General features: G+C 33.9%; 1 protein-coding gene across 1 annotated transcript in view; it reads left to right on the plus strand.

Annotated features, from left to right (window-relative positions):
- Nucleotides 1-13,440, plus strand: part of TBC1D5 (TBC1 domain family member 5) — a 362,705-nt gene that overhangs the window by 81,912 nt on the left and 267,353 nt on the right. The gene's annotated exons all lie outside the window — the stretch shown is intronic.

Here is a 13,440-nt window from a genome sequence, read left to right on the forward strand (position 1 = left end):
CCATAGTAAGAAATAAAATTTACATTTGTGAGCCATTTCCCACAGGTATAAATGTACAAATGAAAACAAAACAAAATTTGCAGCAATTCTTAGCCTGACTACCTGTAGTGCTTGTTGTGCTCTATTCTATTAGATTTTTGTATGTTTTATTTAATACGTGCTGGTCACATAACTAAATTTATTTCCTTATCCAAGAACGGATCACTTTTGTAATTTCAAAAACCATGCCTTACATCATTTGTATATTTATGTATTCATGACTGACTTGTTAGAAAGGTAAATGGAATGAGGCAGTTTGTTTTTGGTTTTAGTCAAGCTGCTTTTATCTTGTCTTCTCTGTGCTTCTCATCTTTGTCCATTCAGCACAAGCTATCAAATGGTTTGGTGCAAGAACTGGGCAACTGCTGGGAAATACCAGAGCGCTTACTTGGTTCTTCTATAGTAAGAACACAGATACAGATGTTACTCAAAATTTGAACAGGGGATAGTCTTGGACAGAATCATCCCTTATACTAAGGTGTATATTCCTTTATTCTCTTCTTTGTCCCATCTGTGTAAATTGTATATGTGTGCTGATGTCCTTAATTCATTCTTGGTTTAAAATATTTTTAACTTTTTTAGTCCTCTATATCAGCTTAGAGTAACCCCGATACTTCCCCAAAGTGGTCTCTTCTAGTACCCATTCCCATTTCATTTCACATTTTTATCCTTTCAATAAATTGCAAGCATTTTATTCTGATTATAACAGTAATATGTTGTCTTAGAAAGTTTGGTTTACATAGAAAAATAAAAAGAAGATAAAAATGATTCCTAATCCAACACAGCAAGAGCATTTCTGAGAGGGAAGTTCACAGTGATAAACTCCTACATTAAGAAAAAGAGCTCAAATAAACAACCTAATTTTATACCTCAAGAAATTAGAAATAAAAAAGAACAAACTAAGCATGAAGTTAGTAGAAGAAAGGAGATTAAGAGCAAAGAAGTAAATGAAATTGAGACTAAAACAGCAAGAAAGAACATCAATGAAACTAAGCCGTTTTTAAAAAAAAGATAAAATAGACTTTAGCTAGGCGTACTAAGGAAAGAGAGAGATCTCAAAATTAGGAATGAAAGAGGAGGCATTGCAACTGAGACCACAAAATACAAAGGATCAAAAGAAAATGCCATGAACAGTTTATACCAACAAATTGGACAACCTGGAAGAAAGGGATACATTTCTAGAAACACCCAACCTACCAACACTGAATCATGAAGAAACACATAATTCTAAACAGACCGTTTCCTATGAGGACATTGACTCATTAATTAGAAAACTCCCATCAAAGAAAAGTATGGGACCACATGGCTTTACTGGTGAATTCTGTCAAACATTTGAAGTAGAATTAATGCCAATTCTTCTCAAACTCTTTCAAAGAATAGAAGAGGAAGCAACACTTCCACAATTATTTCATGAAACCAGCATTGCCCTGATACCAACACCAGAAAAACACACTATAAAAAAAGAAAATTACAGGCCAAAATCCCTGGTGAACACAGATGTAAAAATCTTCTACAAACCCAAATGAACTGAATTTACCAATATATTAAAAAGATCATATACTGTGATCAAGTGGAATTTATTCCAGAGACTGAAGGATGGTTCAAGATCCACAATCAATGTGACAATACCATATTAATTAAATGAAGGGTAAAAATCATATCATCTTCATAAATGCAGAAAAAGCATGTTTTTGACAAACATTCATTCATGAGAAAAACACAAAGTGGGTATAGACGGAACATGCCTTAACAAAATAGAGGCTATATATGCAGACGCACAGCTAACATCACACTCAGTGGTGAAAGCTGAAAGCTTTTCCTTTAAGATCATGAATAAGACAAAAATGCCCAAACTTGCCACCTTCCCCCCCTCCGTGCTCCCAAGGGCCTGACTGTCCTTTACTTGGGCTATTTATCAGGGTGCTTTTGCAGTGAGCAGCCATGAAGAACAAGGTAATGTCCCCCGTATACAGAGAATGAGTCTTACCCCCCAGTGCTTGTTTTAAATATGTCTTTATTGATTTCAGAGAGAGGAAGGGAGGGGGAGAGAGAGAGATAGAAACATCATTGATGAGAGAGTCATTGATTGGCTGCCTCCTGCATGCCCCCTACCGGAAATAGAGCCTGAAACCAGGGCATGTGCCCTGACTGGGTATGGAACCGAGATCTCCTGGATCCTAGGTCGATGCTCAACTGCTCAGCCACACCGGCTGGGTGCCACTTATTTATTTTATTTCTTTTAGTATTTTTGTTTTTTGATTTTTCTTCAATCTTGCCACTTTTAATCAATATAGTACTGAAAGTTATAGCCAGAAATAATCAGGCAAGAAAAAGAAAGAAAAGGCATCCAAATGGAAAAGAAGAAATAAAAATGTTCCTTTTTGCAGAAGTATTATATTGTTTATAGAAAACCCTAAAGAATGCACAAAATACTGTTAGAACTAACAAATGAATTCAGTAAAGTTGCAGGATACAAAATTTATGTAAAAAATCAGTTGCATTTCTATACACTAACAATGAACTATCAGAAAGAGAAATTAAGAAAACAATCCCATTTACAATTGCATCAAAAAGAATAAAATGCGAAGGAGTAAGTTTACCCAAGGAGGTGAAAAATCTATACACTAAAATGCTAAGACATTGATGAAAGGAATTGAAGAGCACAGATAAATGGAAAGATATCCTGTGCTTGTGGATTGGGAGAATTAATATTGTTAAAATGTCCATGCCACCCAAAGCAATCTATAGATTCAATTAAATCTCTCAGAAGTCCAAGGGCATTTTTCACAGAAATAGAAAAAATATTCTTAAAATTTGTATGGAACCATAAACTACCTCAAAATAGCCCACGCAATCTTGAGACAGAAGAATGAAACTGGAGGCATCATACTTCCACAGTTGTTCCTTTATCCCAGACCTCTCCACTGAACTCTGAACCAGTATATCTGTCTTCTTAACCTTTCCACTTGAATGTCTAATAGACATAACTCTCACTTTTTGATAATGAAAAAACAACACTAGATAAAAGTGAAATGTGGAAAATGCAGAATCTATTTCACTTTCTCTTTTATTCACTTTTACGAAGACTTAATGAACAGTGAAATTGACCTCCTGTTCCTTGTAGTTCTGCCAGTCTTTTGTGATACTTAGTAGACCTGAAAGAAGCATCATGAATTGGAAGAGAGAAGTTATATGAACATATAATCAGACAAATAGAAAAATGGATCCTTTATAATTGAGAAGTGACTATTTCTATTTTACGTAGAAACTGGAATTTTTACTTTAGGTTATTCCCACTTAGTAATACTTTGTAGTGTATGAACAGCTGACTCATTTAAAGGGGATTTTTTAAATCTTTAATTTGTAATGATTTGACCATGATGATACTAACATTTTATTGAGAAATAATAAGGTTTCAGTTAATAAAAATAGGTATTCAGAGTTTTGTAGAGAGTGAACAGTAATTTCACCTCAGTTTAAGACTTACTTAATTTCTTCAGAGTGTAGTGAATATTGGCTGAAGATACTTTGAAAGCCTAAATCACTTGGAATATATTTGAAACCTCTCTTCTTATGTACTTCTGTTCAGAATGTTACATATTTTTGGATCATATATAGTATAGGCTTCGAGTTTTACATTTTCAGCCTTTATAAAGGCTTATAAATATATATGGTAGTACTATTGGAACTAAATAATTTTATCCACATAATTGTCATTCAGCTATAGCTTCTGGAATAAAATTTCTTGGAATAAGTAGCCATTTTCCATGTGAAATAACCATTTGAAAATGTTTTTCATCTGATAGCATGCATTTTAATTTTTATAAATAGCTCAGAGGAATTGAAGTATTTATGTAGCTAAGGAAGGTTATCAGCTGAAGTTCAGTGGTATGTTGTTTGACTTAACTAGGCTGTGGATATTTTATCATTTTTAAAAGATATGTTTATTATTACTTTTGTAAAATACATGTGCTTCCATTATATTTTATGTGTTGATCTAATTTCCTATTGAAGTCACAGATTAAAAGGGAATTGTGTACCAGTGGGGTTCTAAAGCCTTGACGTTATTTTAATCTGATAACAAATGGGTTTAAGTTCATGTTCTTTCAGTGTTGGCAACAAATCTAAACCTGTATTTTTTGGATTTATGAGGATAAGTCCTGCTTTGGCAATCTTATAGATCCTCAAGAGAATAGTTAAACAGTGATTAATCATTGTTTCTTCACTGAGTGTGCAGAAAAGAATGGAAAAGCTGCATTTCACACTTCTGAAGCAATTAATCCCCATGATCTTAGCCAGGTTTGTCTTGTAGATAAGTCGGGATACAAAACGGTACCTAATTTATCAATGTATGCATGCCATAAAGTATAAAACACACAATTTATTTCATATCATTTATAGTCAAATGTAAAAAAAGAGTGACTTTGCCATATCCAAGAGTGTTTCCTACATTACCTTCATATAAACTAAGTACCAGAGATTACAATGGGATTCCTGTTTATTGTGCACATCTGGTGCAGTCACTATGCATTTTCTCATTCACTTGCTGGCATTTTTAGTGATTGTGGCATAAATCACCTTGCTAATCAGAAACATAAGTGACGGGAAGTCATCTCCTTTTTTTGAACAATGGGAAAAAACATATGGCTTCTTAGACAGGACTTGGCTGTTATACTATTTATGTGGCATTATATTCTGTATTTAGAATTTCATATTAATTGCAGTGGTTTGATTGAAGGCATTGAACACCCAGGGTTTGTGGTCAAAGTATTTGTTTTTAGCATTTTCATAACAAATAAAAATGGTAAAATTGCATGCCTTGTACTAAATTTTATAATTAAAAAAAAAATAAAACTACTTTGGGAAGAGGTTTTAGATTAAGATGAATTGAAGAAAATATATAATTTTAAATTGTGTGGATGTTTCTGTAGATGCATAAATATAGTAATTACAAGTTACAAGTTAGTTTTTAAATTATACCTATTTCAAAACATTGCATGGATTAGAGTAAAAATTACTGTCCTTTAAATGCTAAAATGAAATTGACAGTAGCTTGCTTTTCTAGATGTGGTGTTATTTGAAAATGGGTTGCATTGTTTTGATGAATTTTTATTAGTTGGAATCACTTCTGCCTGTACTATAACTGAAAGTAAAAGATAAAGTAAAGCTTCGTAAAACATAAGAAATCTATCTGTGCAGACTTTAAAAACTACTTCCAGTGAATTTGTTGCTGTTTGTTATAGAATGCTTGCTGTAGATTTTGAAGGTCTTTTTCTTTTTTCCTCAATAGTCACTTAATTTTCAAAAGGTAGTAAATATAATGGCCTTTCATCCTTATTTGGCTTTATAATACTTACTTTTCTATACCCTATCACTTTCCATTTTCTTACTATTGGGTGGCAAGAAAATATTTATTTTGAATGTGTAAATTTCAAATGGAAATTTATTTGTACAGAGAACTTTGTCTTTTACAGTTTGTTTTCTGTATTATATGTGACTATAAATTAGTGAGGTGAATTTTTAAACAAATATATCAGAGCCTATTTATTCAAATGTGTGTTATTCCCTTTGAAGTCGTCCCCTTGGGAAGATGTATACATAATCCATTAATCAAAGTATTTTAGGAATGCCTCTTTTTGAATTTTCTTCAGTGGAATTGATATATAGCTGCCCAAAATGGGTACTTTGAAGGGAGATAAGATTCATTATGTGTATATATGTGCTAGTATTTTTGTTTAAAAAAAAAATCAATCATAATAGCTTGTATTGCAGCCTGTATATATCTTATAGATAATTGGACACTCTGAATAGAAATAGAGTTTTGAAAAACTGCTTGAATTTTAAATAAATGGTCATATTTATCCATTTTGTTTTAGAACTCTTTTTATGATATTGTCTCAAGGATCACTTGCAGCAGGAGTCCACAAATTGAATAAATACAACATAAAGGAGAGGGTTTTTTCTGTTGTCACTGCTTGTTTAAAAAATGCCACTATCCAGATTCTCTAGGGTATAGTGTGCTATTTTTAAAAATATATTTATAACCGAATTGAGACTTTATTTGTAGATTAAAATTATATAGTGCTTAAAATTACCAAAAATCTATACCTCAATCCTTGTCCATTTTTATTTCCTTCATGCTTTTAAAGCCTCTTTGCCTCCAGCCCCCAGGTTTTGTTGTTGTTTTTTTTTTTAAGTTTGGGATATATTTGTTGTAAAGATCAATTTAAAAGTCATTCACTTTTAAATAGATATATTTGTATTTTCTTTTTCTCCACCAAAATATGAAAATTCTAGGAGGATAAGTTGTTAAAATCCAAGAAATACACAATTTATGAGATGGCTAAAAGTGTCAAAATAAATGAGGAAAAATAGAGTTCTATTTTTAGTGACTGAACACTATGGACTTTGTTAATAATGGATTTTTTAAAAAGATTTTTTTTAGAGAGAGAGAGGAAGGGAGAGGGAGAGAGAGAGAAACATTGATGTGAGACATAGATCAGCTGCCTCCTGCTTGCCCCCTACTGGGGATCGAGCTGCAACCCAGACGTGTGCTCTGACTGGGAATTGGACCACCACCTTTTGGTGCAGGAAATGATGCTCAACCAACTGAGCCACACCAGCCAGGGCAATAATGGATTTTTGAGGAAACATTACTGTCATAAAGTGCTTGATGAGAATAATTAAATATTAATCTACAGTATTTGCTTATTTATCATGTTTATAAAGCCAGGAATTTAATTTCTAAATGTATATCAGTATTTGAATGGAATTGTTGATATTCAGCCAGTATTGCTGATATTCATTGCACTTTTTTTTAAAAAAAATTTGCTTTTATTTTCAGAGAATTTGCATTGTTTTTCTTCCCTCCAGTTCATTCTTATTTGCATTCATACTTTGTTGGTATATATTACCCTCTAAAGTAGATTCTGAATTGATTTCAGAACTTGCAAGAAGAGTAATTGTTCTTCCCTTATGTTCTCATAGCATAAAGAACAAATCCTTTTATCATAGGGATAAATTTACTGGTAATTCCCAGCCAGGACGATGATTGCTTGCTGTCCTCTCTGGCCACCTCTTCCCTCTGTTGGGTTTGTGTGAAAGTGCCTTTTGGAATGCATTTTACTGCCTGATAGTACTGTGGGCCAGGTGGTGTGAGACTCTTGGCCTAACCACACTAAAATTCAGGAAAAAAATGTTCATTTGTGAAATATTTCCCAGAAGAGAGGTTTTTGTTTGTGAGTAGAAAAGCTGCTTTGAGTGGCATATATAATTCAGAAATTTTAATGTGAAGTTTATAATGGAGTATATTAAGTATGAGAAACATGGAGCAAGAAAGGGTTTCCATGTTTAAATAGTTTTGTTTTTTTGTTTTAGTGTTTAAGACTCTTTCTGGGTAAGGTGTATCCAGTGTGAACCTCACTTGTGTTAACTGAAGGGGTTCAATCATATTTGAATGTTGTGACCAGCAGAGTTAGTCTGATGCATAGGAACAAGAGTGATTTTTTTCCTAAGAAAAATAAAGAATAAAGAACCAGATGACAGTCTCAGTTGTTAGAGAAGCAGCATTTTAAAATTCACCCTGGGGTCTAGTTTGTTCAGTGGTCTTGACCTCTTAGGCCTGTGTCAGATCTCCGTGGAGGTAGAAAGATAGGTGGTCTGTTAGAAAAAAAACATTTAGAAAGAACAGGAGAATGAAGATAAATTCTGGAAGATGCTTGGGGACAAGCAGCGTGGCTCCTGTATTCTCTAAACTGAGAGACCAGTAGAAAGGAATTTTTTCCCCTTCTTTGCCACAATCCACTGAGTGACTGGCATTTTGCAGACGGCATTGTGCTGGCAGAGTTAGAAAGGTGTAGGGCACCATATGTGACAGCAGCGCTGCTTGACAGAGCAATAGTTAGAGCAGAGGGGAAGCAGGGCTCAGCGAGAATCAGGCGTCCTGAAGAAGCTGCACTGGTGCCCCGTCAGTGACAGTAGTGACCAGTAATCGGTAGTACAGAGCAAAGGCGGTAGGTAGGTGGATGGGGGGTAACAGATGAGGCCCACTCAGGTTTAATTTGAAGGAAATGGAGTGAGCAGACCTCAAACAACACACAGAGGTGCACAAAGAGAGATGAAATCATTGATGTGCAGTGGTGGCTGACGGTTAGCTGACTGGTCTTGTTCATGAGCACATGTGATATACTTAAGGATGACTCCCAGAAATGTTCTGGGAGACAAGTTATAGGCCTTGCATCCTGCATCATGGATTGTATTAGAGTTCTCCAGAGAAACACAAGCAATAGGAGATACTTTATATATGGGGGGAGGGGGAGAAGGAAAGAGGGAGGAAGGGAGGAGATATTACGGAGGCTAAGAAGTCCCATGATATACCGTGTGCAAGCTGAAGAACCAGTAAAGTCTGTGTTGTAATTCATTTGGAGTCTGAAGGCCTGAGAATTGGGATGATGGGGTGGGGATGGGGAAGATGATCTGAATCCTGGTCTGAGCCCAGATATCTCAGCTCAAACTGAGAGAGTGAATTTGCCCTTCCTCCGCCTTTTTGTTCTGTGCAGGTCCTCCATGTATTGGATGATGCCTGCACTGGTAAAAGCATCTTCTTAAACTCAGTTTATTCCAGTGCTAATCTCTTTTGGAGACACCCTCATAGACATACCCAGAAGTATTTTACCAGCTATCTTGGCATCCCTTTGACCAGTCAAGTTGACATATAAAATTAGTCGTCACGGGTGAAGGTGAGAACCAGCAAGTATGAGTTACATTTATTTTGTAAAATAATTTACTACAGATTTATTCAGGTCCTAAGGGTCTTTTCCTCCTTCCTTCCTTCCTTTTTTTTTTTTTTTTTAAACTTTCAACAAAACATTTTGCTTAGTTACCTACTATGCCAAACAGTATTCTAGGTGTTGGTTCAGCAGTTAAAATAAGATTCTTTCTTTACGAGCTTGAAGTTTATAGGAGAGAGAGTGTCAGCTAAAGAAAACTAACATCTAGTGTGATGAATGATGATAATGGAGAGAAACAGGTACTTAAACCAGCTTGGAGGCAGGATTCCCTTACTATTATATGAAGAAGGAGAGAAACTGAGACTAAATTAAGTCAGTCAGGAGTAAGGGAGAAGAAGAGACTAACTGAGAAGGTAGAATTGACTGGATTTTTCAGTTGACTGGGTGATAGAGAGGCAAGAAAAGTAGAGGTGTCTGGCCTGGGCAGACGATTTGTCAGTGGTGGTATTTTTTATTTTTTAAATTTTATTTTTGTTTAAAATATTACAGAAGTCCCTTTTTCTCCCCAATGACTCATTCCACCCCATCCCATCCCCTTCCCCAGTCCCTCTCCCCACCATTGAGTGGTGGTATTTTTTAGACAGAGGTTACAGCAGGAACCTTTCGAAGGTTAATAGGAAGACTTCTTTCTGGGCATCTTGTTGATTGACAGTACTTAGGATATAGTTGAACATATGGATCTCTCAAGCCTAGGAGATCAGTTCTAGTAAGAGATGTATGCTTGAATTCATTAATATAAAATGTGGCGTGGATTTATTGAACAATTATTTGCTGAGCATTTTCCAAGCATTGTGTTAGGCATTGGAAGGTAAGGGAGAGGGAACCATGAGTATGCAAGGAAAGCCTTTAGACCGTAATGCAGTCTGACATCTGTGTAATAGTAATGCAGCTTTGAGAAAGTCTCAGCCAGACCAATGGTGAGGGAATGGGGGGGGGGGGGCAGAGCAGATTTTGCCCATTAGAGATGCCCTGTCTGGGGAGGAAATGGTCTTGCTCTAGCATCCCTCTGTGACTGGGGTGAGTGTGGCCTTGGTATGAGCACGCTGTGGAGGAAATTGTCTTGCTCTAGCATCCCTCTGTGACTGGGGCGAGTGTGGCCTTGGTATGAGCACGGCTGTGGACCCTGAAGGTGTGACACCTGGAAATTATTAGTAACCTGCACTATTGCAAGGAGTTTGAAAGCACTTGTATTGAGGGAATAAAAGACCTTATGCATAGAGACAATTGTGATAAATTGGTATATTAGTTTAAGATTAATAGTCAAACTCCAGGAGATACTGATATGCTGAAATCCCTTCATGCAAATTTAGAATAAAATTTTACCAGCAGAAAATGACAATTATATGTGTATATATAAGTATATGCACCATACATCACAACCATAAATTCTGTGTAAAAGTATAAAGATATCCTAATTATTTAGTTTTAGTAGTGTAACCTTTCTGCAAATTAAAGTTTCAGAGTCAGCTTTCTATCAAGTTTGTTAATGAAATCTATTCAGTTGTCAGACAGTACAATTTTCCCCCTAAGAACTTGTTTTTTTCTTTTTAATGGATTACTTTTCAATTTTTCTAATAGCCTAAGAAAATATTTCAGAGGTTTTGTGTGTTTTTCTCAAAAGAGAAATAAGTGAGTTCCCCTCTCCTGGAGGGCTTGTTTGTGTCCTTATACCTGATGGAAAAGTTAGAAAGTAAAAAAAAAACATTCAAAGCATGTATAGCTAAACATTTCTTGAACTGAAAGTAATAAAGGAAAGATAACCGTTTTAAATACATACAAACAACTTTTCATTAGCTCTCCTTTTTCTAAAGGGAATCAGGAGTTGCAACAAATAATTAGGTAATTAAAATCATATAAGAGAGATTGATAGAAGGGTGGACAAATTGATAGACATTATAATAAAGCAAGTATTCGAAAATGTAATTGAAGATTTTAGGCGGGTGTTCACTGTAAAATTCTTTCAACTTTTCTGTATACTCAAAAATATTTATAATATGTTGAAAAAGTCATGTAGTATTTGCAACTTTGAAATGCATAAAAATGATAGTCTGATGGATAGATAGGTAAGTGATAAAACAAATATAGTAAAATGCCAGTGATAGTTGGTATATAAATGTTCACTAACATTCGTGCAACTTTATGTATGTTTGAAAATTTTCGGGATAAAATGTTGGAGAAAATAGTGTCATAAACAACGTTTGGCATTAGAGATCTGAGTTCTAGTTTTGTGACCTTAGGCAAGATAACTAATTTCTAAGTTATAGTTTCCTTTTCTGTAAAATAGACATAACATCTAGTTTGTAGATAGCTTCAAGAATTAGAAAAAATATCTGTAAAGCAGCTGGCAAAGATAGGCATTTGAAAATGCCTCTGATAATACTGAAACTATAAACTCCAAATTTAGGGATGATATCTTAGTCTTCGCTTAATATATTTAGAATGTTTGGATATATGGGCCAGTTAATTATTTGGCTGGAACTAGGGATGAGGTGAGATCAAGGTGCAAATTTTTGCTATCAAGATTGCTTTATTTCACACAAACAACATTTATGCCCCATGTTCAGAGCCTGCATTTTTTCTGGCTTAGTCTCTAAATTAATCAGAGCTTACGCCCTAATGATAGGAAGTTAGAACCATCCTTATACAAAGGATGAAATTTCTGACTTTCTAGTACCTATCGAGGAAAACTTGATGGCCTTGAGAAATATTTTCATTTTGTAAAGTGCGTAAGTTCTCCAAAGTAGAGTTACTATACCCTTGTCTTAATTATTAGTGCTATCTGAACATATGTATACCATACTTCAGTTTGGGGGTTTGCATTACATTAATTTTTAAAGTATATATAGTACATGTAAATCACATTTACTGCTGAATATATATATATATATTTATAAATTATATGTATAAACATAAATATTTACTGTGTAATATTTAGCAGTACCTTCTCCATTGGTGACATCCTTTTTCTTTATTTTCTCATAGAAGTCAATCATTTTTGTTTCCTTTTAAGAAATAAACTTAAATTTCTAGTTTGTTTGAACTTTGGCCTCAAGTGCATTATAAATAACAACCCTCTTGTTTTTTTATTTGTTCTGTTTCATATGCAGAGTGGATAAAAATTACTGAACTTTTTATATTTATGTAAATTTATTTAAAATTAAATTCAAATTTGCTACCATATGCCTCAAGGGCTAAACATAATATAGACTATTACAATCATTTATATAAATTGGTTTTAAAAACCAATTCAATATGTTGAATCAATATGTCATGAATTTCATATCTATATAGTTGTCATCCTAGTAAATTCCATGGCATATACTTTTATAGCATACAGATTTAAAATAAAATTGAATAGACTTTCCTAGCCTGTATTATGGAGGAACTTCTGTTATCTGCCAGTTGACTGATTTAATATCAAAAAATAATCATGCTACTTAAATGTGAATCAGCCAGATTTATTAGTATATCCGTCAAATCCTTTTGGACAGTTTTTAATCTCTCAGTAATATTTACTGATTGTCCTTCATTTGCTAATCTTTGTGTGATGTAGAATAACATAAAAATACGTATTCACCTCAAAGGATTGTTCAAAGGGTGTCCTGGTTTTCTTTCTGTGGGCATTTGCCAATCTATGACAACAGTTTCTTAGGAAACATTAGGGTAATACATATACTTAGTGTATTTTGTCAGTAAAGTACAGTAACTTACATGTATGTAGGGCAGATCTGTGATCTATTTTGTAATTTAAGAAGTATCCTCATGTTCATATAGTTAAAGATCACAAATATACTAGAACATCAAATGTTCTGTTGTTTAAATGAGTAAAATTTAAGCATGAATTTTGGCAACTTTTGGAAAGAACAGATACAAGGAAATATTGTTAGGAAAAACAGGCAATAAACTTATTCATTAGCAAAAACCTAGAACAGTGGTAAATATATATCCTATTGTCAAAAGACAAAAGTTATTTTCATTCGTAAATGCAGATCTTATTATGATTTAAATTTTAATTTACTTAAATTATGGTAAAATTTTCAAATGCAGGACATTTAATGTAAGCAAGTATTATATATTTGTCATTGGCCTTGAATGTTAAACAGTGCAATGTACTAGTATTTATATGTAATTATAAAAATCAGGTCATTTTGAGTATAACTTAACAGTTATGCTATATAATGCTTAACAACGAAATATATAATATATAAACAGAAGCAGTTTCCACTAACCCCTTGACAGTGTTCTCTTTCATAACCAAGCTGTGTTAATATATTTGACCTACCGTTGTTTGTTATGTTTATAAAGAATTAACTTATTTTTAAACAGACTGATACACACCTTTCCTTAGCAAGCCCTTGTTTTCTCTATTTTCTAAATAAAATAGCAAGGAAAACTGTCTATTTCTTATATTCCTGTAGAATTTATTTTCTTAAACAGGTGCCCATTAGGGTCATTTGCTCTGAGATTTTACTCTTCTCATATTCAGAAATGAATGAAAAATTTAGAAAAAACTTCACCTTTAAGTTGTCATCTTTCTAAACCTTTCTGTAACATTATTACCAAAGTGTGCTATATTCTTTGAAGAGAAGAGGTAGAAAGAAAAGAAAAATTA

Source organism: Miniopterus natalensis, chromosome 15 (genome assembly GCF_054644295.1).
Source record: "Miniopterus natalensis isolate mMinNat1 chromosome 15, mMinNat1.hap1, whole genome shotgun sequence".
In the NCBI taxonomy this organism is placed as follows: domain Eukaryota; kingdom Metazoa; phylum Chordata; class Mammalia; order Chiroptera; family Miniopteridae; genus Miniopterus; species Miniopterus natalensis.